The following is a 24,532-nucleotide window of genomic DNA, read 5'->3' as shown; positions in this document are numbered from 1 at the left end:
CTACCAATCACTTTTTAATAAGCTTTCCAGTTGTTATCTCAACTCTGAAACAATCCTGCAGTGCAAGTTTCATGAGCACTATTTACTACATCAAGAAACTAAACAAGAGAAACAAGTTGGCATAATTCCTAGTAATATACATCCCATGTAATGTGACACTCCATTGTGAGCTAGTGCTGTTCTAAGCCTCTTCCATATGGCATATATACATACATATACATATATACCTATAGTTGCATATATAATCTTCACATGACCCTATGGGCCTAGAAAATATTATTATTTCCATTTTATAGGTGAATTAAGGTAGATACAAAGATGTTAAATATTCTTTCTAAGGTCACAAGTCTACTATATGATAGAGCCAGATATAAACCAAATTAGTCTAGTACCAGAGTCACTTCTCTTAAGAGCTTTTCTACCCCACTTCCAGCTAATGAGGCCAGGAGGTATCTGGGGACAGAACTCTTCCCATCACAGTATAAGGTGCTAGGGATAGACTCCCCCAAGCATTCATGACAAAACCTTCACAAACTCTCCTCAGAAATATTTTGGAACCCCAAGCTTTTATTCTTTGGCATGCAGCAAAAGAAGCTGGAGAATAGGGCAAGGGGCCCAAGATGAAGATGTGTGTTCTCAAATTGAATATAGACGTGTCCTCTTGCTTACACAAACCATTGGTAACAAGTTGCAATTTGCTGAAAAAGAGAAATCAAGGAATGATACACATGTAACATATGCATTCAAAACTTGACATGAACCTGCTCATTTCCTTCCTTCTTCACAGAAATCACAAGGTAGGACTCCTGTATACTCATTTACTGTAAGAGAAAGCCAGGATCCATGTTGGAGGGGTACATCACCCAAAGTATTCAAGCTCACCTGGAGCTAAGATAGGCTCAAACACTGGGTGGGTTTCCAAGTGAGTAAATGAGCAGATGAAGGCCAGACTTCTAACTATCCCACTGCACCTGACAGTTATTCATCCCACACACAATTTTAAGCACATACAGCCAGTCACTGCAGATACCATGGGTCTTAACGCCACATTCTGGTGGGCAAATGCAGAAAATGAGCAAACCCTCTGTGGTGGTTTGATTCAGGTGTCCCCCATAAACTTAGATGTTCTGAATGCTAGGTTCCCAGCTGATGGAGATTTGGGAATTAAATCCTCCTGGAGGAAGTGTATTGTTGGGGACGGGCTTATGGGCCTTATAGCCAGTTTCCCCATGCCAGTGTTTGGCACACCCTCCTGTTGCTGTGGTCCACCTTACGTTGTCCAGGGGGTGATGTCCACCCTCTGCTCATGCCATTGTTTGCCCCTGCCATTGTGGAGCTTCTCCTTGAGCCTGTAAGCCAAAATAAATCTCTTTTTCCCAGAAGCTGCTCTTGGTTGGGTGATTTCTACCAGCAACGTGAACCGGACTGCAACACTCTCAAACAGAGGAAAAATGCATCCGGTGGTGATAAGTGCTACATAGAGAAGCAGAGCAAGGGATGAGAGACTGGAAGCGTGGTTTCCAACAGGGTAAGAAACTCGGGAAGAAGCTGACTGTGGAGCTGAGATGACAGCTACCAAAGAAGGCAGCTAGGGTCCAAAGAGAATATCCCAAGGCATAAATGAGCTTTGACCAAAGGGATATTGGTGGGCAAGGGAACTCTGAAAGGGTATTTGTCTCATAATGTATGCTAAGCCAAGATGGGAAGCCTGGAGTTTGCTCCAATACCAGTGGAAAGCAGCTGGAAGTTTCCAATCAAGAGAGCCTATGACCTGGTTCATTTTCAAGTTTCTATTCTTTCTCTTTAAGGTAGAATCATAAGACTGAGAAGATGGGCATTGGTAAAGTGTGTGCCACCCAAGCATGTGGACCTAAGCTTGGCTCCCCAGAAACCTACCTAAAAGATAAACATGGCACCACATACCTGTAATCCCATACTCTGGAGGTAGACAGGAGGATCTCTGGGGCTTGCGGGATACTTTAGATGAATCAGTGAATTTCACATTTAGTGAGATATCCTGCTTAAATATAAGGTGGAACACAATTGAGGAAGACACCTGACACTGATATCTGGTCTCCACATACACCCACACATAAATAAACATGTGTCCACGTACATATCCACACAGCACACATACACATGCAAAAAATGAAAATTAACAAATAGAACGTAATTACATTCCTCCATATCTTAGTTTGCAGAAGAAAAGGAAAACTGAATGCAGTGTCTACTAGAACTACTTTGGTGAGATGGTTAAGTTCTGTTGCCAAATTGATCTGTTTAGGAATGAAGAGACATTCCTCTTGAGTAGGTCTCTGAGGTTGTTTTGAGGAAGAATTAACTGAAGGAGGAAACCATCCCCCCTTGTTTCCAGGAAGACTTAACTGAAGGAGGAAACCATTTCCTCTTGTTTCCAGGAAGAATTAACTGAAGGAGGAAACCATCCCCCCTTGTTTCCAGGAAGAATTAGCTGAAGGAGGCAACCATTCCCCCTTGTTTCAAGGAAGAATTAGCTGAAGAAGGAAACCATTCCCCCGGGGTGAACCCTTCCCCCAGAGTGGGTGGCCCCTCTGCAGTGGGGGGGGGGGGCTTTATCTAAGGAATTCTGAGAGAAAAGAAATCCCTCCACTCACCCGGCTGCCAGTGCTGCTTGCTGACTTAGACCAGCATAGGCAGAAGAGCAGCGGCACTGCAGGAAGCCTCCAGGCCCTTAGTGCTGAACTGGGCCTGCTGAGGGATCCAGCCTCATGGACTGAGTGGCTATAGGGTTCTTTGACTCACTGGCCTACAAACTGCTATTTGTTAGAGTGTGATAAGCTAATCCAATAAATTCCCTTTTAATATAATTCATTCTATCAGTTCTGTTCCTCTAGGGAACTCTGACTAAAACACATGGGGTCCCCTGGTAGTTAGTGTGCTGCTGCTGCTGCTGCTGCTGCTGCTGCTGCTGCTGCTGCTGCATTGTGGTGCTGATGGTGGTGGTAGAGATGGTGGAGGAGGTGATGGAGATTGTGATGGTGGTGATGGTGATGGTGGTGAGGGTGGTAGTGGTGATGATGGTGGCGGTGATGGTTGTGATGATGGTAGTGATGGTACTGGTGGTGATGGTGGTGTTAGTGGTGGTAATGGTGATGGTAGTATTTGTGGTGTTGGTAATGGTTGTGGTGATGGTAGTGATAGTGGTGATGATTGATATTGGTGGTGATGGTGGTGGTGATGATGGTGATGGTAGGGTGATGGTTGTGGTGGTAGTGTTGTTATTGGTGGTGGTGGTAATGATGATATTGGTGGTGATGGTGGTGGTGGTGATGATGATGTTGGTGATGGAGGGGTGATGGTTGTGGTGGTGGTGTTGGTAGTGATGATGATGATGGTGATGGTGGTGGTGGTGATAATGATGATGGTGATGGTGGGGTGATGGTTGTGGTAATTGTGATGATGGTGGTGGTGGTGGTGGTAGTGGTGATGGTGGTGGTGATGGTGATGATGGTGACTATCACTACTGCTGTGGCTGACGTCACGGTTGTTGTTAAAAAAACTGGTTGAGCAAGTCTTATGCATGTCTTTGTAAAGTAGAAGATCAAATGAGATGATCTCTAAGACAGTTTCATCTATGAAACAATTCAGAGATCCACTGCAATAAGAAAGCCCATGCAAAAACCTGTAGGGGTATTTATAGGCGATGTGTAAACATGACCTGGAAAAACTTTAAAGGCAAGGACTCTGGGTTTCTTTAAGCTCTTTCTCTGTTCTCAAAGCCCATCACCCCTGTAGACAAGCTTTCCATACTTCACAGAAGTCCACTATGTGTCTGCTTCCTTCTTGGCATCTCCGTCTCTCTTCTGGAGGAGAGATTCTACCCATCTCTGAGGCTCAGCTTAAGAAAGTTATCCATTTAATGTGAGCTTATCTCTAGGATTTTGTGTCTCTCAAGTCTACCAAACTATTCCCAATGCAATATTGTTCAGATGGAAATTAAGAAGTCAATGGTAATGCCTAATTTCTATTTAACACCCAGACACATTTAGTAGCTATGGGGATAGTTTCTGGTACTCATGTAGACCTTTTCCATCCAGCCCCTGAAACAAGGAATCAGGAGGCAGAGCTAATGTGGTAATGGACTTTCCCTTTGCCTGGTGTATCACAGTGATTCACAACTCAGTGGAGCTCTTCTGAGACATCTTTTCTCCATCAGCCAAGGGTCCTATGATGCTATTGCAACCACCTCACCCTGAACACTGCTCTAGGTGATTCAAGGACTCTGCTGCAAGGTGCTTTGAGTCAGCACATCCAGTCAGTCCCAAAGGAGCTAATTTTAATATTATATGCAGATTTATTATTCTAAGAAATGAGCATTTCCTGCTTCCACAGGAACCTTAGGCATACCCAAGAGAGTGATCTACACAGCTCTGACTACCAGTGTGTGGAGAAAATCATCTCGTATGGTCCTTGGGGGTGCTCAGGCTCCCCAGCTCCCATATTCTCAGCGAAGCATGTGTGGTGCTGGAGGAAATGAAAAGTCTGTAAGAGCATTCTGAGGAATTTCATTGAGGGGAAGTTTGCTAATCATTTCAAGAAATATTTTCCACTAGAATTGAATGGAATCATGGGTCATTTCCCAAATGTATGTTTGACAATCCAGGCCTCCAGACCTCAATGCCTCTCACCAAAGTGGAAGTCTTCAAGGGCACATGTTGGGGTAGTTGCTGATCATAGTGAGAGCAGGAAGAGAAAGGAATATTGAGTTTGTAGGAGGGCTGTGAAAAGAACATTTGTCAACAAACTAAGGCAGGTGGCTCCTCTGTTTGCATTCTTTTGGGGTTTTGCTTTGTTTTATTTTTTGAGACAGACTTACTGTGTTGCCCAAGCTAAACTTGAACTTACAATTAGTATTAAAGGTGCATATAACCATACCAACCTCAGTTTTATTGCCAAAAGGCCACCCCCACACATGAATATATCAGACACCTACTGGATACTGGATCTTTGACAATCTGCTGAACTTTCAGAGAAGCATTTAACAATAGCACCAACCTCACAACACTACTGTGAGGACTAAAGGGGTAGTGTGATCACACTTCGTGAAATAGTATATTTATGTGTTGTTTTTATTCATTCATCCCACTGGTATTTATTTAGAACTTACTGCTTAGTGCCAGGTACTGACACAAGTACTAAAAATATACCAGAGAACAAAACCATGACTAACCTCAATAGAGCTCACATCCTTTGGGGAAAGGATTGAGCAGGTGATTGTACTAAATATGAGAACCATGCAAACTAAGTAATTAGGTTATAAGTGCTATGTGGTGGGGGGGGGAGTGAAGCAAGAGTGATTTGAGTGCTGTTAGATTAGTTATAATGTGACCTAGGGAGATCAAGGCAGGACTCGCCAAAACTGTGACATTTGAGCAGAGTCATGAGAAAAGTCAAGGATGTTGATGAGGTAGACAGCTAAAGGGGGGAGAGAGGGGGATACTCCCAGACAAAGAGAAGAGTCAGGGCACAGGTAAGGCTTATCTCACATACTGAGAAGCAGCAGGAACCCTTGGAAAGATTTGGGGAAGCAATAGGAAAGTACCAGTGCTTGGACCAAAGCAGCAGCAGTGCTGAAAGCTAATTGGATCTTGGAGATTATTGTGAATCTGGGCTTCATATGGGATGTGACTCTGATCTGGTGCCAGTGCTTTTTACCTGAACAATTATAGGGATAAAGATGCCATCAGCTCAGATGAGAAGAACTATGGGAAGGCTTAAGGTGAAAAGCAGCAGATGAACTTTGGATATTGTGGTAGTTTGAATGTGACAGTTCCACTGTCTGGCCCCATAGACTCAGTCATTTTTGTTTAAAGTTCCTACATGAATCCCAAGCAGGCAGATCTCTGCCACATGGGGGCCTGTCACTGGGGGTGGGTCCTGGAGATGAGCTCTAAGAGATATTCGGGGGTGCATCTTCAGTCTAGCCTAGTAGGTATGTTCAGAGCAGTTGGAGGTCTGGCTGCTTGAATTTGCGGGTGTTGGGGTTTGCTTGCTGCAGGTTTTTCCTCTTTTCTTGGATCTATAGAAGTAAGCAGTTTCTTAAGTCATTGATGCTGGTTCCCCTGGATTTTGTAAGCCTGAAATAAACCCTTTTCTCCCATAAGCTGTGTCTGGTGGGATGTTTGTTCCAGTAATGAGGAAATGAGGAGCTCTCTGCAATGCGTGTGTGTGTGTGTGTGTGTGTGTGTGTGTGTGTGTGTGTGTGGGCACATGTGTGTGTATGTGTGTGTATGATTGACATACAAGTGAAGATGGAGAGAAGAAAGGTTGAGTGAAGAAGTCTGGAAGTTCAGGAGAAAGCACTCAGTCTGGTACATACATTTGCTAGTTATAAGCACCCAATTATAAGCTAGGTGTCTGAATAGGCTCAACAAGAGACCAGGGATAGGTGGGGAAGGAAGTGGGGCTTATGCACTAAGCCATGGTCACACCAGCATTCAGAGGTGACGAGGAAAGGGTTAGCATTCAAAGGAGACTGATGGGATAGCCAGTGTTCTTAGAACAACACTAAGAGACAATGATGGTCAGGGGCCATCATGCTGCTGAGGTTGTGGAAATAAACTGTGAGTGCTGTTGACAAAAGTAGGCTAGGGGGCTGGAAAGATGGATTAGCAGTTAAGGTGCTTGCCTGCAAAGCCAAAAGACCCAGGTTCAATTCCCCAGTACCCACATAAAGTCATATGCACAAGGTGGTGCATGTGTCTTAAGTTTGTTTGCAGTGGCTGGAGGCCCTGGTGCACCCATTCTCTCTCTTTTTCTCTCTCTCTCTTAAATAAATAAAATATATATACTTTTTTTAAGCTGGCTACAGTGGAGGAGAGAAGGCCTCACTAGAGTGGGTCTCAGAGATCAACTAAAGGAAATTATTTTTTGAAAATGTTAGGATGAATGATAACTGAACTTATGTATGCCAACTAAAAAGAATTAAATCTGAGGGCTGGAGGGATGGCTTCATTGTTAAGGCATTTGCCTGCAAAGCCAAAGGATCCAGGTTAAATTCCCCAGGACCCATGTTAGCCAGATGCACAAGGGCATGCACACATCTGGAGTTTGTTTGTAGGGGCTAGAGACCCTGGAATGCCCTTTCTCTCATTCTCTCCCTCTATCTCTGTTAAATGAATGGATAAATAAATAAATAAATAAATAAATAAATAAACAAATTTTTATAAAAGAATTAAATTTAAAAAATAAAATTATATGTAAGAAAAAAAAAAGATGGCGATGGACAAGAGGAAGCCACTTCAGGCAGCAAGGAGAAAGACATGAAAGTTCTAGGAGAGTTTCTGCTGATGCAAGCAAAAGAAATGGGATGCTAGTTGAAGGAGAATAGGTATTCCAAAGGATTATTTAAGGTGCTACAGAGATAGTTTAGTCAGTAAAAGGCCTCCCTTGCAAGCACAAGGGCCTGAATTCTATCCCCAGAACCCGCATAAAATGCCAAGTGTGAAGGTGCATGCCTACAATCCCAGAACTGGAGAGGTAGAGACAGGTGGATCCCTGGGATCGTCGGGGAGGTGTGGGGGGGGGGGTCATGGGCCAACTAATGTAGTCTATGAGTGACCCTCTTTCAAAGGAGATGGAAAGCAGTCCTGAGGATGTCACCCAAGGTTGTCCTATGGCCAACACACACATACATGAAATAACACATTAGTCTGATGAATGTAACTGACCAGGTATGAAAAAGGATAGAGAAGATACAGTAGAAAGGGAGAATTTAGGAACCATAGCTGGGTTGAGCACAAGGGACCAGGTCCAGGAGGCACAGGTGGCCAAGCTGCTGGGAGAGAAACAGATATCTCAGGTGGCAAAAGACTCAAGGCCAAGAATGTGGTGCCAAGGGAATCTCGATATGAGAATCTGTGAATGACAACTCCTGATTACTTCTCTTCTCTGGTGCCCTTTATTAATATCTTGAGTAAAACCTTGAAGCTATCTTGCAACAGAAATTTCTTTCTAGGATTTCTCTTTCCACCTTAAGCCTCTTGGGATAAGTAAAAAGGAGAAAGAGGATAATTCCAACGATCATGAAGAGCTCTAGAAAGTTCCCACAATGCATCCATCTCTGCTCTAGAGAGAGAGCTTACCAACAGGAGAAGGCAAGACACCAGAGAGGCTAGAGAGCAGCAATCAGTGTCATTGTCACAGGACCACAAAACAAATCTTCAACATCTATAGGAAATAAGGGTCTTCTTCTCCCTCTCACTTATCCAAGCTTAAGCTTCCAGGTATTCTGGTTCGGGGTGGGGGGGAAGTATCAATTTTAGTCACTGTAGCACCAACTTGGCGATTTAGCTAGGTCCTTAGTCATCATAGAAAACCTCTGAATACATATTTGAATACATAAAACTTCATTTTTTTTTTCAACAACCTGGTGTCTTAGAGTAAGATGGAGGCAAAATTGTTTCTTCACTTTTTTCTAGACCATAAAACTGTCATTGAGACTGGCAAAAAAAAAAAAAAAAAGAAGAAGAAGACGAAGAAGAAATGTCCCACAAAAGTCTGTCCTCCGGGTTTGTGCAGGGAGAGGGTGGGGGAGCGCTTACAGCCGGAGGACAATGTCTGGCTGCTAGCAAAGTATGTGTTACATCCTAGGAATGGAGTCAGGGGAGTTTGCTGAGGGATTTATACCTGCCCTGGTGCCAAACGTCTTGCAAGCAGGTCTGTACTCTCATAGTAGGAACCTGTCTAATTAAAGAAAAATGCATCGTGCTTGGAAGCAACCAGCAGCCATAATTCATCAGCTGTAAAAGCTGGAAGTCACACGGCAACAGCCCCAAGAAGGGGGCTGGTTGGGGGGGGGCAGGATAGAGAAGAGGTGTCTAAAGGGCTGCAAGGTCCAAAATGGCCCAGAACTTGCTCAGCCTGTAGCTGTCTTTGCCTGCCTTCCTGCATCTGCAGCCTCAAGCTTGCTGCAACCTCCAGGGCCATCCCCTTTTCCAGATCAGCCTCATCCCTGGGTTTAAGGAAGCCACCACATCCCTCAGGGCCTTCTCACCCAGGAAGACCTGCCTGTCAGAAGCCACGTTTCTGACGCTTCCTCTTCTCCCCTGGAGAAGTTTAGTGGCAGTGGCTGGACTGTCGCCAGCAGCTTATGCTCCAAGTGTGGTCCTCACATGGCTTCTCTCCATGTGTGTCCCAGGTTCCAGATCCACGCTGCTTACAAGAGAGTGCTGCCTAATCTCTTGTTTCTGGCATGAATAATGGATCCTTAATCAAACCAGATGAGCCCTCGGCAGTAGTAGCTCAGGAACAGATGCTCCCATCACCCTGTGATGACTGGAGAAGGCATCCCATTGACGAGGCACGGATGCAGATAGCACCATCATCACACACGTCATCCTTCACGATCGGGCTCCTGGCCCCTGTCTTCCATCATCACTGGAAGCTTGCATTCCCCATGCTATGCCCTCCCCAGCTCACAGTCTCTGATGCTATCATTGTCCATGTGGTGCATCATGTGGATACGTGTGTCAGGAACATCCTCCCAGCCCCAGCTCCAGCCTCTTGCCTTCATTCCCTCATCATCCTGGGCATCCCTCAAGACAAGCTCAAGGTCATCTCCTCCTACACTCTTCTAAGTTAACTGCTCTTTTTATTTTTCCATGTTCCCAAAGCTCCCAGGCCTACTTTGGGCTTTCCACATTGTTTATGATCATCCACTCGCTTCTCACTCCTCCAGGTGGGCGATGTTATGAAGGTGCAGACTACTTTGGGGTTCCATCAGCAGCTCAGTACTTGAGATGCTTAGGTGCCTAATTGTTGCATAATTCACGGACTGAGAAAAACTGAAGCTCGGCATTTTTAAACGTCAAAGGAAAGCTCTTTCACATCAGTGAAGGTGTATTGTGTGTCCCCATGCTTCTTTGCCACCACTGATGCGACCCTGCAGGATGTGTATTGCTTACTCTTCTCACCACTGTGACCAAACACCTGACAGGAAGAACCCTAAGGGAGGAAGGACTTGTTTTAGCTCATGGTTAGAGGGATATAGCCCCTAATGTTGGGTAAGGCATGTTGGCTGGGACAAGCTGGGTCTAGGGCCCTGAGAATGTGAGTTTGTTGATATGCCTTGGTGTATCAGGAAGCAGAGATCAGGCCAGAAGTGGGGCGAGTCATACAACCTGCCTCTACATTCTTACATCAACCAGCTAGGAAGCATATCCAAAAGGTTCATCACCTCCCCCAAAACAGCCACCAGCTAAGGACCAAGTGTTCAAATGCATAAGCCTACAAAAGACATTTTACATTACAACCATGACACAAAGCACAGACCATATTCACGCCCATTGTGTATGATTCAGTAGGAGAGTTGGAGACCTTTTTTCTTTAGACTGACTTCCTCCCACTCTCTTATTCTGCCCCTGTGAAATATCCTAAGGAAAGAATTCTAAGCAGGTCCTTGCAGCCTGGCTCTTGGTTAGATCCCTGGAAATGCCCCCCAATTTAAATGACTTTTTTAAGTACCAACAGGGCATAAAACATGCAGGTACAATGTAGCCTGTGAGTGTGAAGTAGAATTTACACTTAAACAATGTATATTTATGATGTTTCCCTCCTTCCTCCATTGGGGAACAGGGCCACTTCTGTATACTTAATCAGAACACATTTTAAATCACACCATGCAACTGGCCTGGTGGCAATCCATGATGGCCGAAGCGTATAAAATATGGCAAAGTTAAGAAGTTGCAGCTGAACCAACAATATATCCTCCTGGAAGGGAGACATGGAATAAATCTTCACTGCTTTTTGATAGCCTGTTAAAGTTCCTTAAGAGCTTCAATACATTTGACTATATTGTTCAGCCATAATGTTTTAAACAAGCTTTCATAATCATAAATATAACATGAAAAAATGCTAAGACAAAGAATTGGCAATTAAATGTGTCTCTTGCTGGACCTAGCCAATGAATAGAACCTTCCTCCAAAGGGAAGGAAGGGATTACATAAAAAGCCAGGCTATATGGAAGTCTTTTCTATTATTATTATTATTTCTTTCTGTTTCACAGAGATTGAAGGCCAAGTTTTGAGACTTGCTTGGAGTGGAGATGGGATGGCCTGATAAAGATGTGATCTTTTTCCTCCATCAGGTAATTTATCTCCAGCAGCTATACTGAAGGCTAAATTTCATCTCATCCTCCTAAAGGTCAACTTAATTTTACTTGTTAAGCAACTCAGTTCATTAAAATAATTCACAGTTTATTTGACCTTGATATTATTGCAGCTTGGGATAAAAGAAGGTAGGCTGTCTGTAATTAAAAGGGGGGCAAAAAGGGTAGTACACAAATAAACATAAAAGTTCATTCAATTTATTGTTCCTCCAATAAAAAGTCCCTAGAAATTCATCAGCTAAATATATGTAGATATAACCAAGGCAAAGCATATTGTCTCATTTATTAGGTGCCCCAGCAGCTCAAAATATTTGTAATCACTTAGTAAAATAATCTATCCAAAACTTGTTTTTATTCACAATTTTTTTTGCCAACTTTTATTCTTATTGCCTGGTCACAGATTAGAGTTTACTACAGTGAATATAAGCATCAGTCCAGAGTCTGACATGGTGTGTAGAAGAATTCAAACTGCTGAAGTAGATCCCATGGCAGTTTGGATAGCAGTGATAAGAGGAGGCCTCGCTGCTTGTAAGGAGCTGTCTGCATTCCAGATCTATGTGGGGTCTGATGGGCCAATCCATGCATCCACACATGTTAAGAACTGACTCCTATGTACTCACACTGTGCCATGTTTTGGAAAAGCTGAGAACTGCATAGAAATATTGAGTTCAGAGTAAACACTAATCATACCTGGGAGCTCAGATGAGTGAAGCTGAAGGGCAGTGCGGGGGGCAGGGGGACAGAAAGGATATGGAGCTGAGTCACAGGAGATCCTTCTGCACAATGAGTCAGCAGTGGAGGAGGTCACAGCCACCCCCAGGACAGTTTTGTCTAAAGCTGGTTTTAAAGCTCAACTTGTCAGCATTGGAGGGAAAGAGTCAAAGAGAATATAAGGAAAGGGGCAAGTCTTACTATTCCAAAATGATGGGAATGGTTATGGGAAACGTAAAGAGCGATCAGGAAATCTAAGCTACTGAGGTGAGAGAAAGGAATAGGAGGAGAGTAAAAAACAAAATGCACAGAGCTGGGCGTGGTGGCACACACCTTTAATACCAGTACTTGGGAGGCACAGGAAGGAGGATCCCTGTGAGTTCAAGCCCAACCTGAGACTACATAGTGAATGCTAGAGAGAGACCCTACCTTGGAAAAAAAAGAAAGAAAGAAAAGAAAGAAAGAAGAAGAATGTGCAGAAAGAGCATCCACTCAGTAGATGCGGAGTTGGGTTCTGGTCCCAGCACCTCCACCCTGTCTTTATACCCTTCAGAAAATGCCTCAGTCCTTCCTCATCTGGGCTTTCTGACTTGCACAGGAGCATGGGACCATCATAATGCTTTCCAACACGGCTTTCATAAGACATCAGTCCCACAGCAAATGCTTCAGGAAACCATCACAAACACCATGTGTGCAAAACCACCCAGGAATTTTGCATGCTCCAGCCTAACCTGAAAGATGCACAGTGCCTGTTAGCAAATCTGGGTGTGGTGGTTTGAATATTAAAATGCCCCCAATAGGCTCATTTGTTTGCACACTTAATCCCCAGATGTAGTGGTGTTAAGGAAGGTTACAGGACCTTTAGGAGGAAGCTCATCACTAGAGAGCAAGCCATAATGTTTTATAGTCCAGCCCCACTCCCTGTTTTCTCTGTCCACTTTCTCCTTGCTGATGTGGTATCCACTTCCTACTTAGACCTGTCATGTTTTCCCACCATGATGGACTTTACTTTCTGAAACTATAAGCGAAATTAAACCCTTTTCCTTCCATAAGTCAGGTATTTTGTCCCAGCACAGAGAAGGTAATTGGGCACTAGGTAAGACAGCTTTACCTAGCATTGCTCAAAAATACCTGATGCCACAACACTTTTACTATGAAATATGTATTCATCTGAACTATACCTTTAGAAAAATATACAGGCCTGACCAGATGACTTTTTTTCCCCAAGTTTAAGTTTCTATACCTCCCCAAGGGAAAAATGTTTGAAGCACAAACTTGCAGTACCTATGCTAACCCCAAAACTATGAAATTAGTGTAAAATGCTTTCAATCCAAACTTCCTGTAAGAATGAGTGACCCGTTGCTGAGTTGTGAATCCTATTCATGATGATGGACACTGAGTAGAAACAAGCCCAGCTCTTCTAGACCTATGGGAATTCCAGTGGGTTGATCCATGTCTCCACGCATGTTAAGAAATGTCTCCTATGTACTTATGGTATGCTATGTCTTGGCATGAATGACTTAATTATTTCTTATCCCAAATAAAGACAAAACTATATCATGCCATGATTATAAGTATGAGCTCCCAGAGGACAAAGATTGCCTGTTGTTTCCCTATTGGCTAATGGTCACCTCCTGCCAGAAAGCCGTTTTAGTCCTCAATGAATGTTCTGACTAAATGCATGTTCTGACTGACAAATATTTTTTGAGATGCACTATTATACTGTCTCTGAAAGAATTTAAGGCCTGTTGACAGAAACCTTGAAATCACTTCATTTGTTGTCAAAGCCAAGAACAATGAATGCTTCCTGTCATGAGGGTATGTGATTTTCAGTCAAAATCTATTGTCTTTGTTGATCATTAAGATACATTTCTGGGACCACCACTTTAGCTATGAAGAGAGTGTGAATAAAAGGTATAATAAGATATCCCTCTAACAATACAGTGGGGAATTCACATAGACTGTCATGTGATCTAGCTGGCTACATATGTGAAATAACAAAGGACTGAAAGCATTCATGAGATGTACTGAAATTTTGTGTAGAAAAACTTGAAGTTGGCCCGGAGAGATTGCTTAGTGGTTAAGTGCTTGACTGTGAAGCCTAAGGACCCCAGTTTGAGGCTCAATTCCCAGGACTAGCATTAGCCAGATGCCCAAGGGGCGCACATGTCTGGAGTTCGTTTGCAGTAGCTGGAAGCCCTGGCATGCTCTCTCGCTTGCTCTCTCTCTCTCTCTCTCTCTCTCTCTCTCTCTTCCTCTTTCTCTCTGTGCCTGTTGCTGTCATATAAATAAACAAAAAAAATTTAAAAAATAACTTGAAGTTGATTTTCAAAGAGGTTGTTGCAGTCAGGTTTGCAGTGCAGGCAGAAATCACCAGATCAAGAACAGCGTTTGGGGGAAAAGGAGGATTATTTTGGCTTACAGACTCAAAGGGAAGCTCCATGATGGCAGGGAAAACAATGGCATGAAAAGAGGGTGGACATCATCTACTGGCCAATATCATATGGACAGCAGTGACAGGAGAGTGTGCCAAACACTGACAAAGGGAAACTGACTATAACACCCATAAGTCCGCCCCTCAACAATACACTGCCTCCAGGAGGCATTAATTCCCAAGTCTCCATCAGCTGGGAACCTAGCATTTAGGACACCTAAGCTTATTGGGCACACCTGAATCAAACCACCACATTTTGCCCCTGGTTCCCATAAACTGATGACCATCTATTACATAAAATACAAAGCATTCAACCTAATTTTAAAAGTCCCCATAGTCTTTTTTCTCTTAATTTTTCTTGTTTATTTGTATTTATTTATTTGAGAGCAACAGACAAAGACAGAAAGAGGCAGATAGAGAGAATGAATGGGTGCATCAGGGCCTCCCGCCACTGCAAACAAACTCCAGATACGTGTGCCTCCTTGTGCATCTGGCTAACATGGGTCCTGGGGAAGTGAACCTCGAACCTGGGTCTTTAGGCTTCACAGGCAATTGCTTTACCGCTAAGCCATGACAACTTTTAAACTGAGATAAAATACCAAAAAGTCCCTCTCAAAAAACCCATAATGGAACAAAATAAATGCACTAAAACAGATGGCACTGGATATAGCAAAGAAATGTTCAACCAATATAAGAGTTAAAACAACCAGGGCAAACATCAAACTCTGTAGCTCCAAGTCCAACAACTCTAGTCAGTGACAAATCTCCAAACTTGGTGAATTCTAACTAGCAACAAGTCTCTGGAGTTCCAATTCCACCCCTCCAGCTAGGCTACTCACAGTCCTGGAAAATTTCATCTGGGGCTGGCAGCTTTCCTTAGCAGCCATCTTGTAGTCCTGGCATCTCCACTGGATCTTCACGGTAACCCGTGGTTCATCCTCATGGCTCCACTGGGTCTCTATGCAGCCATCCAGCAAACCTGCTACACACTGCTCATGGACATTTCCAAAACACAAGACCATGTTGCAAATTCAATGACCCTCTCTTTCCTGCATTTCTTATACTTCATAATACCAATTAGGGTGCCAATTTTTTAATCCAGGGGGAAAGAAAACAGACTTTGAAGAAAAAAGAATACTCCTTAAGCATTCAGTCCCCTTCAAAAGAGGCTACAGTCTTCCTGTTGCCTCAGTGCAGGCCAGCTGGCCCATTCTCAAAGGCTGTAATCTCTCATATAATTGCAATTAAACAGGCAGAAGTTTCGGCCCAAAGATTTCGTGTTTGTGCCGTATCCCTCTGCTGACATCAGTCTGTTTCTATGCAAAGCAACCCAGCACAAGTTCTCAGGACATGGGACAAACAGCAAGCCTCTCACATAAACTGCTTCTAGCCCAGTCCAGGCAAAGCTCTTTCTCACCCTCACAAACCAAACCTCACAGTCCATAGTTCTTACTGCATTCATGTCTGACCAGAATAGTACATCAGGCTGTACTTACAGCACTGCAAGCCATCTCTTAAGCCAAGGTTTCAAATCCTTTCACATTCTTCAAGAAAATCAGCTCCAAAAGGCCAAAGCCACACAGTCAGGTGTCTAGCAGCAATCCCACTCTCAGTACCAACTTTACTGTTGCAGTCAGATTCACATTGCTGGCAAAAATCAGCTGACAAAGAACAGTTTTGGGGAAGAAAAGGTTTATTTTGGCTTACAGACTTGAGGGGAAGCTCCATGATGGCAGGAGAAATGATGGCATAAGCAGAGGGTGGACATCACCTCCTGGACAATAGTGACAGTGAGCCAAACACTGGCAAGGGGAAACTGGCTATAATACAAATATACCACCTCCAGGAGCTATTAATTCCCAAATCTCATCAGCTGGGAACCTGGCATTCAGGACACCTACGTTTATGGGGGACACCTAAATAAAACCACTACTGAGATCAAAAATAAAGTTAGGTTTAAAAGAAAAACAATGTTTACAAAAAGATAATACCAACCCAGTCCATAGCCCAGGCCTAGCCCTCATGGACTGGATTCATTCCAAAGTGACCATCACACACTCCTATTCAACAAAGTACACTGTTGATATTACATTAAAGGTTACTCAAATAGATTTTATACATGAGGAGTTTTTTTTTTTATTTTGTATCATCCTTGGCTTTCTCTCTTGCACAGATACATAGCTTTACTTCCATCCTGCTTCCCACCTCCTTTGAGCTCTGCTGGTATCACACTATCACCACATTCCCAGCTTTATCTCAAAGGCAGTTTCATTTGCTCTCTGCCCCTTTAAACTCTCTCCTGCAGATATGCCACTGAATTCAATAGGAAAAACAGAGCAGATATCCCTATAGAACCCTGTCATCACCTCGTAAGGCCTACAACCTGGAACATAAAATGCTTCCGATTTTTCAATTCTCTCTCAGCCTGAGTGGATTACAAGTAGGGCACTTAAAATCAAAAGCCAACAGGGACCAGGCTATGATGTTGAATGAGAATGAGAAGTAGAAGCCAAGAACCACTTCCAAAACTGAGAGTAACACAGTCAAAAGTCTCAGCATCCTAGAGACAATGTGGCTCTGAACGTCAGAATGGACTCACATGTAAAGGTGTCAAATATGATGGCAACATACATGATTTCATGACACCACTCATGAAGTAAAAAGCCAGAGACTCTTAGGGCTATGAAGCTATCCTGCCAATTGACATAAAAAGACCTAAAATAATGTCTTCCTTTCAAGCCATTGATTGACCACATAGAATCCAGGTAGTATATGCAAAATTCCCATATTCCACAAGGCTGGACTCTCAGAATAAAAAGCTACCCTGCTGATTTCACATAAAGGCCCCAAACACATTGGAACTTTGACAGAAGACTAATCTAAGAGACAGTCAAACTTTTTCAGAGTGTTGCCTAAAAGCACTAGTCAAATCCTTCCTCTTAACCATTGTTCTCAAAGTCCTGTCATATAACTGTACCTGTTTGTCACTTGTCAGATATATATGAGAGTCAAATTCTACCACTCACTGTCCATCTGAGTGAGTGAAGTCTCTTACTACCTCTTCTCTTGCTTCTTAACACAAGAAATAAGATGAATGGACCTTTAATTTTGTAAAACAGTTCAATATTCCAAATCTTGCTTGATGGAATAATTGTCTACTTTTATCTATTTACTCTGTTCTTAGAATAGGATTTATGGTTTGGAATTCACTTGCACCCATATTCAAATGAGAGACCTGTGCTGTTCCCTGTTCAGCTAGGTCTATTGCTTGTGGGTCATTTCTCCCCAATAGTGCATTCAAGAGTTTTGTCTTGATTTATACAACCTGCTTATATCTCTACTAGAGAATTGTAGAATCCTAAGGTCTAAGACAAAATCCAAGAGTTCCATCTAAATATGAGAAGAATCATCATCATCAAATGCAGTAGCACAACATTCCATCTTTCATTCCTTCATTCTTCACTCATTCTATTCATTCATTTCATTCATTCATTTCATACACTGGCTTTCAGCTGTCTCTCAGTCAGGGAAAGTCACAAACCTTCCTTGAATTCATTAGATCCCTTCCTTCCTGCAACAGGAATAACTAGGGAAGGTGGGGAAACAACCAGAAAACATTATCTTCCTTGACAGACTTTCTGTCTTCCATGAGACCAGACCTCACACCCTCAAGTGTCTTCCAAGGCTGGGCAGGTCAGGGAGTGAACAAAGCAGGTATAAAACAGAGCAGTGGCGACTCTGGCCAGCTCGTGTGCATGGGCACAGGGCCTACAACACACCTGTCTGGTCAGTCCCAGACAATGGTAATGTAGAAAATTTAGGTCCAGATTTTCAAAACTTTAAATTTTTCATAGGACTCCTAAAGCCTGGATGCTTTTATGTAAAATTTCCCATTTTTTTAAAAAATGTTGGCAACTAATTAAAAACATCTTAAAACACTGTAAAAGGCCAAGGAAAACATGTCCTCAGGCCAGATGTGGTCTGTGAGCCATGCTTTGCAAGTGCTGTGATAGGCCCAAGAGCTATTTAAATTCACCAAGACTGTTGGGGTGTATAAAGAAGGAAAGAGAAATGGCTTAGCCTCCTGACCTCAGGTGGAAGCTTAACAACCTGTGTGGAAGAAAGGTAGCTCACTAGGGAGGCACACTTAGGCAAACAGCCAGCCTCGGTTGGCCCAAACCTACTGGGTTGATCATTGTTTGACTTTTTCCAAACTATGAACTTCTTTCCATAATTTATTAGGCAGAACTGGAAGCTTAATTTAATACTGGTATGAACAATGTAAGAAGTTATGATAGTAAGTAGGAGAGAGATCTCAGGTCTCACTTCTTCTAGGAAAGAAGAGAGGGGACACACAGCTAATCAGTGAGTGATGTAGTTATTGGGTGACACTGAGGTGGGATAAATGAAAAGCCTTGATTACCAACAGAGTCTGAGGGAGAGAGAGTGAATCCAGGGTCTACCACACACACACACACACTCTCTCTCTCTCTCTCTCTCTCTTCTCCAGTCACACTCAAGACGAATCAGCCTGAACCATTCAAACGAATAAGAACAATAATGAAGCCCTGGGCTTCTCTCTGTACCTATCTCCACTGAGAACCTGACCAAACAGTATCACGGGAGATACACATTTGGAAATGTTGTAATAGATCCCTAGTATACCACAGAGCTTTAAAAAAAAAAATTAACATTTGTCAATTTACAACTATTAACTAAAAGCCTTATCATAGGCACCAGCTTGATTTTAACATTCCCCCCACCACCACCATCACCACCAGCAAAGGTGGCTTCAGACTTCCAAGAAGGAAACTGTGGAGAATAAAGGGGGAAGGCACAGAGTTTAGGTGAGCAGGGTGGGAAGCCGGCACTGTGCTCCAGCTTGAGATTTGCACAAGCAATCATGCCTCCCCCAGGCTGAGACAATGCCCTGCATTCACGGAGATTGCAGGGGCTCCAATACTGAGAAGCAGGAAGAAAAAAAAAAAAAAAACACCGACTTGAATTGAGGATAAATTGGTATTCACTAAATGGCACTTCTGAATTTACTACAGCCTTTGCCTTTGGAGAGAATTGCCAAGGTGCTCATAAAAGGAGAAATGATGAATATTCAGGATGTCTTTTGAATCCATTAGGCAACTGGGGATGAGGTCTCCATATGTAGACTGCTGGTTCTTTCCTTAGACTGTTAAAAGAGTCTGCCAAAATGGCCGTATGCAGGAAGAAATGGATGCTGGGTTTGCCAACAGGGAGAACGTCTAAATGACAAAGGTCAAGTCCATGGAAATACAGCTAGTTTAGGGGCTTTTGCAAAGGAAGAGATCTATAAATTTCGGATTTCTGGCCACAACACATGAGGAAATGTGTCTGTCTGGCTGTAGGAACAGGGATCAAAATGCAGCAGCCACTGTGTGCTGTCTCCCAGGATCAGAGGCTCTGAGATGGCACTGTGTCCACCCAGTCCAGGGAAGTTCTGGACAATCCACACAGGGACAGTTTTCTGGTTGGCAGTCAGCTGGCCTTAGCAGAAACACAATTGTTTGTGCATTCCTAGAAATTCCAAATTGTTTGCTTCTATAGCCTGCTTCCTTGCACCCCAAGTACCAGCCCTCACTCTGTTCACAGAGGGATCAGGAGCTCTCTGTGCTCAAGGAACTTTAAGAAATAACGTGGCACAGAATGTCAGCTTCCAAGTGTAGTGAGCGTAGATCAGCAGCTGTTTGGGAAAAATGAATTTCCTAAAAAGGGATACCGCTGGTTACTTCCTTGGTTTCCTTTCTGCAAAGCAGAGGAGTGGAGAAGTCAAATGAGAAACAACAGGAATGTCTGCAGCCCTCTGAACTCGGGCCTGTGGGGGAACTGGCGTCCTTCTTGTCCCCACGGGCACAGCATGCTGGAAGGAGGGTACTCCTTTAACGTGGTGTCAGATCCACTGCGTTAATGTGCTACATCAATTCAGATCAGTAAGGAGAGAGGGGAAGAAACTCAGAGATGGGAAGTTAAAGAGGCAAGAAGACACGTGAGTCTGGTCTTAAAGAACAAGTTCAGCAAGAAGGGTGAAAAATGACAGAAGGGCAGCCCAGGTAGAAGGCACTAACAGGGTCAAAGCTCAGGGTGAAAGAGCACAAAGAAGAATGGGTGATTGATCCAGAAATGCATCCAATTATTTAGCAGGGAATTCACATAGTCTTCATACTCCTTAGGGAGAACATGTGACTATCCCACGTTCCAAACAAAATACCTTGTCAGGAATCTTCAAAATCCCTTCCACAAATAACATTTCATGATTTTTATAATTCTAAATAAAAGGCAAGGGCTGGAGTGACAAGCCACACCACAATGAAACCGCCCTAAAGCAGCCACTGGGGAGCACAGTCAATTTCAGATCCCAGCAAAGGTCAGCTGAGCTTGACTCAGATCAAGAACACTGCTCAGCTGGCCCTTGGGCGAAATAAATGGCTCCTGCTTAAGGCCACTCCATCTTGGAGCTGCTCATTAAACAATTATCACCTGGTAAATCCAATAGGTGTCAATTCTTAAGAAATGACTGATATAGAGGAAGTTAGGCCCAAGAGAGAATCAGAGAGCTATAAGAGTTTCAGAGCACTAAGGAGAGATAAAGAAAATGATCCTTAAGCCAGATAAGGTCTAAAAGACCAGTAGCTTTTTAAGACAAGAGAAATAATAGTTAAGAAACCATTTAGATGACGAATGCACAAAAAAACAAAATGAACTTCCCATTAATACACAAAATTCTATTTCTCTTTTTTTTTTTCATTTTGCTTAAACAGGCATATACTAAGCCTTTGTCTGACTTTCATGCAGGAACATTTCATCCATAACCCATTAACATGACATTTCAAACTCTCGGACTCTAGGCCCTTAGGACCTTCTTTTGGGAGAAACTTGTACAGACCTTGGACCCTACCTTGAGTTGTAGGCCAGCATAGTTGACCCACCCTATCCGTAGGCTCCCCTTGTCTCCCTTGTGACTCTGCTCCTCCCTGATCGCCACTGCTGTCTTCCCTCCTTTCTTTTTCTTTTTCCATATTTTCTTTCTTTCTCCTGTATTTTTCTTACCAATTACTCTTAAGTTTCTGAGGACCATACTGGTCTCTCTCTGTCTCTCTCTCCTTCAACATATCACATATTCCTGATCGGTTGAACATCACATATTGTAAGAGCAAGAACTTCCTTCCTTCACCTCACTCCCCAGTGCCTTGAACTTCCAATGTCTCAGAGCCTAAGCGTCACCCATCTCCAGAGGTTCAGGGTCCGTATCAGAAAGCCTGGTCTGCTTCAGGAATGTGTAAACGTCTTCTCTCTGGCTGGTCTTTCCGGTGCAGTGGGGTTTGAGAGCAAGAGATAAGGAAGTTCACATCCTTCTTCATCAGTCAGGGATTTCACTTGCAGCCCCACAATGCACTAACTATGTGACCCATCACGTCCTGTCTCAAAATGTTAGTTGCTTCTTCTGTCCAACCACACTAACAATCTGGGCCTTGAAGAGTTGATATGAGCATGAAATGATGTTCAATGCATGCAGCATTACTTTTCACGTCTGAGTCAGAGTTATGATAATAAAGTCATGGGACAGCCTTGTACATCAGCTTCCTCAAGAAACACTAGCTATCATTGTCACTGGTAACCCATCTCCTCAGCCTTGCTCTGGTGGCCTGCTTAGACCACATGCCTCCTGCATTGGCTCATTCCAGGTCTGGTACTTGCCCACTTATCACCCATTCTACCTAATGTCCTCAGGCTCTCCTGCACAGCTGCATGGCAAAGCCTGTTCCATGCCTTGGCTTCTCCTGGACCCCATCTCGAGAAGTTAACCAGGTCAAGTCTGCATGTGTCCACATGAGGCCATCTGTTCCTCAAAATGACTGAATAAGTGGAGTAAGAACACAGTGATGATTATGAAAATCAAGAGGGAAATGCGCAAGAGGGCATGGCATGGTGACAAACCTATTCAAGGCCATAAAATGTGGCAATTGCTTTCTGTCATTAAGTTGTCTTATTTTGAAACTTTCCTGGAATGGGCTGGGGTATTGTCAGATATTATGATGAGGCAGACTTTTTCTTTTTTTTTATTTTGCCCAGTCACATGGAAACCATGTAGAACTGACAACCAATGAGGAAATTATGTCATCCTTGGGAACAGAGGGAGGAAGGCACTCTGAGTGAGTACAGAAGTGGGGGAAGGGTACTTCAAACACCTATCAGTGAGTCACCATGCTTTTAATAACCTGAGCTTGTGCTTCATGGAAGTCTACCAGGGAACAACTCTTTCACACACAGAAACACCATTAAATCCTCCCTTTCTCATCCCTAGCTGACCAGACCACTACAAACCCAGATTACACAGTGCTGTGGGGCAAAACTTACACACACATAAGCAATGTCTCAACCTATTGGTTTTTCTTGCCAAACATCTCCTACAGGATTTGTAAACCTCTTCTGCATCTGTCATTCATGGGTTACTAGAGTTATGCGATACAAAGAAAATATAAGCCCATTGCCACTGTGAACTGGACACCTGTGGTGGTTAATATTGTAAAGTGACAGAATCTTGAATCACTAGGAAACAAATCTCTCAGCGTGTCTGTTAGGGGGTGTCTGGATTGGGTTCACTGAGGGGGGAAGACTCAGGGTGCCTATAGGCAGCACCCTCCCGTGGGCTGGGGTCTCAGACTGAATGAAAAGGAGGAAGTGAGCTGAGCACCGCGCAAGGCTCTCTCTGCGTCCTGACTGCAGGCTGAAGGTGCCCAGCTGCCGTGGGCTTCTGCTGCCCTCTCTCTCCCCAACCTGCAACATGGACGGCCCCCATCTTCTCTTAAACTGCCTTTTGTTAGGAATGTTGTTGTAACAACAAGAAAAGCAATTAATACAGCATCCCGTACCCAGAGAAAACCCGAAACAGGCTCCGCACCGGGCCTCACGCTGGAGAGCCACTTTCTCCTCTCCACTACTGTGGCAGCAGCCACGGCTGCCCTGTGCAGAGGGTCACTCCTGGCACCCACCTGCAAATGCTGTCCTTTCATCCTCCTTTTTTTTAATTTTATTTTTATTTACTAATTTATTTGACAGAAAAAGAGGGAACGAGAGAGAGAATGGGCCCTCCAGGGACTCCAGCCACTGCAAACAAACTCCAGACACATGTACCCCCTTGTGCATCCTGGGGAATCCAAACTGGGTCCTCGGCTCCACAGGCAAACACCTTAACCACTAAACCATCCCTCCAGCCCCTCGTCCTCATTTTTAATTTGATTTTATATTTATCTTGTTTATTTATTTATATTTTGTAACAATTTTATATGTGTACGTACTGCACTTTGATTACAAAGGATCAAAGGAGTGCAACAGCACAACCAGTCCCATCCCTCTAAATTCTTATTTGCCAAATTCCCTTGCCAGATCTTACCAGAGATGAAGAAGAGCATAGTACCCTTTTGTATGTCATAGGAAGCTCAGGCTGACATAACTAAATGACACCGACTGGGTGACTTCAACAGTAGAAATTCAATACTCACAATTCTGGCAGCTGGAAAGTCCAAATTCAAGGTGCCAGCAGGTGATGACCATGATATAGCAACAGAGGGAGACACCTCACAGCCCCCAAAGATGAAAGGACCGGGAGCACAGGACCTGTCCAGCATAAATCATGCTGAGCTGCCCTCTCTCCACTCAAAGGAAGGCTCACTCCTTTCCTTTCAATGCCTTTTGCCTGTTTGTTTGTTTGTTTGCTTGCTTGCTTGCTTGTTTGTTTGTTTGTTTTGAAGCAGGGTCTCACTCTAGCCTGGGTGACCTGGAACTCCATCTATAGGCCAGGCTAGCCTCCATTTCACTTTGACCCATCTAGCTGAACTTCCCTAGGGCTGAGATTAAAGGCCTGTGCCACCATACCCAGCTTCAATGATGTTTTGCCTGGTGAACTGAACCCTAACTGATGTGAGATCGTGGAGAGCCCATTCCTTGAAACTGCTGCTCACTTTGTCACAATCGTAAAGTGGGGGCTATTTCGGTTACTGCTGAGGGTGAAGCAAGGTTACTTGCCTGCCCAGAGGACACAGCCCCTGGATGGTTTGAAATTACAGACCGAAAGGCTGAGGAGTTGGCTCCGTGAGGAACAGCACCCGCTGGACAAGCATGAGGACCCAAGTTGGATCCCAGAAGCCACGTGAGAAGCCAGGCATGGCTGCATAGGTGTGCAGCCCCAGCACCCAGGGAGGCAGAGACCG

The 24,532-nt window shown here is 43.8% G+C and overlaps 1 long non-coding RNA gene across 1 annotated transcript; it reads left to right on the top strand.

Moving 5' to 3' along the window:
- The first annotated feature begins 1,489 nt into the window (after positions 1-1,489).
- On the top strand, positions 1,490-24,224 carry LOC123461668. The gene is made up of 3 exons (XR_006637784.1): positions 1,490-1,528; positions 11,045-11,125; positions 24,168-24,224. It is a non-coding gene; the product is annotated as an uncharacterized LOC123461668 (long non-coding RNA).
- Positions 24,225-24,532: the final 308 nt, after the last annotated feature.

The sequence above is a fragment of the Jaculus jaculus genome, chromosome 1, assembly GCF_020740685.1.
Source record: "Jaculus jaculus isolate mJacJac1 chromosome 1, mJacJac1.mat.Y.cur, whole genome shotgun sequence".
NCBI lineage: Eukaryota > Metazoa > Chordata > Mammalia > Rodentia > Dipodidae > Jaculus > Jaculus jaculus.
Note: the sequence above shows the minus strand (reverse complement) of the source record. Positions and strands in the feature narration are given on the sequence as shown.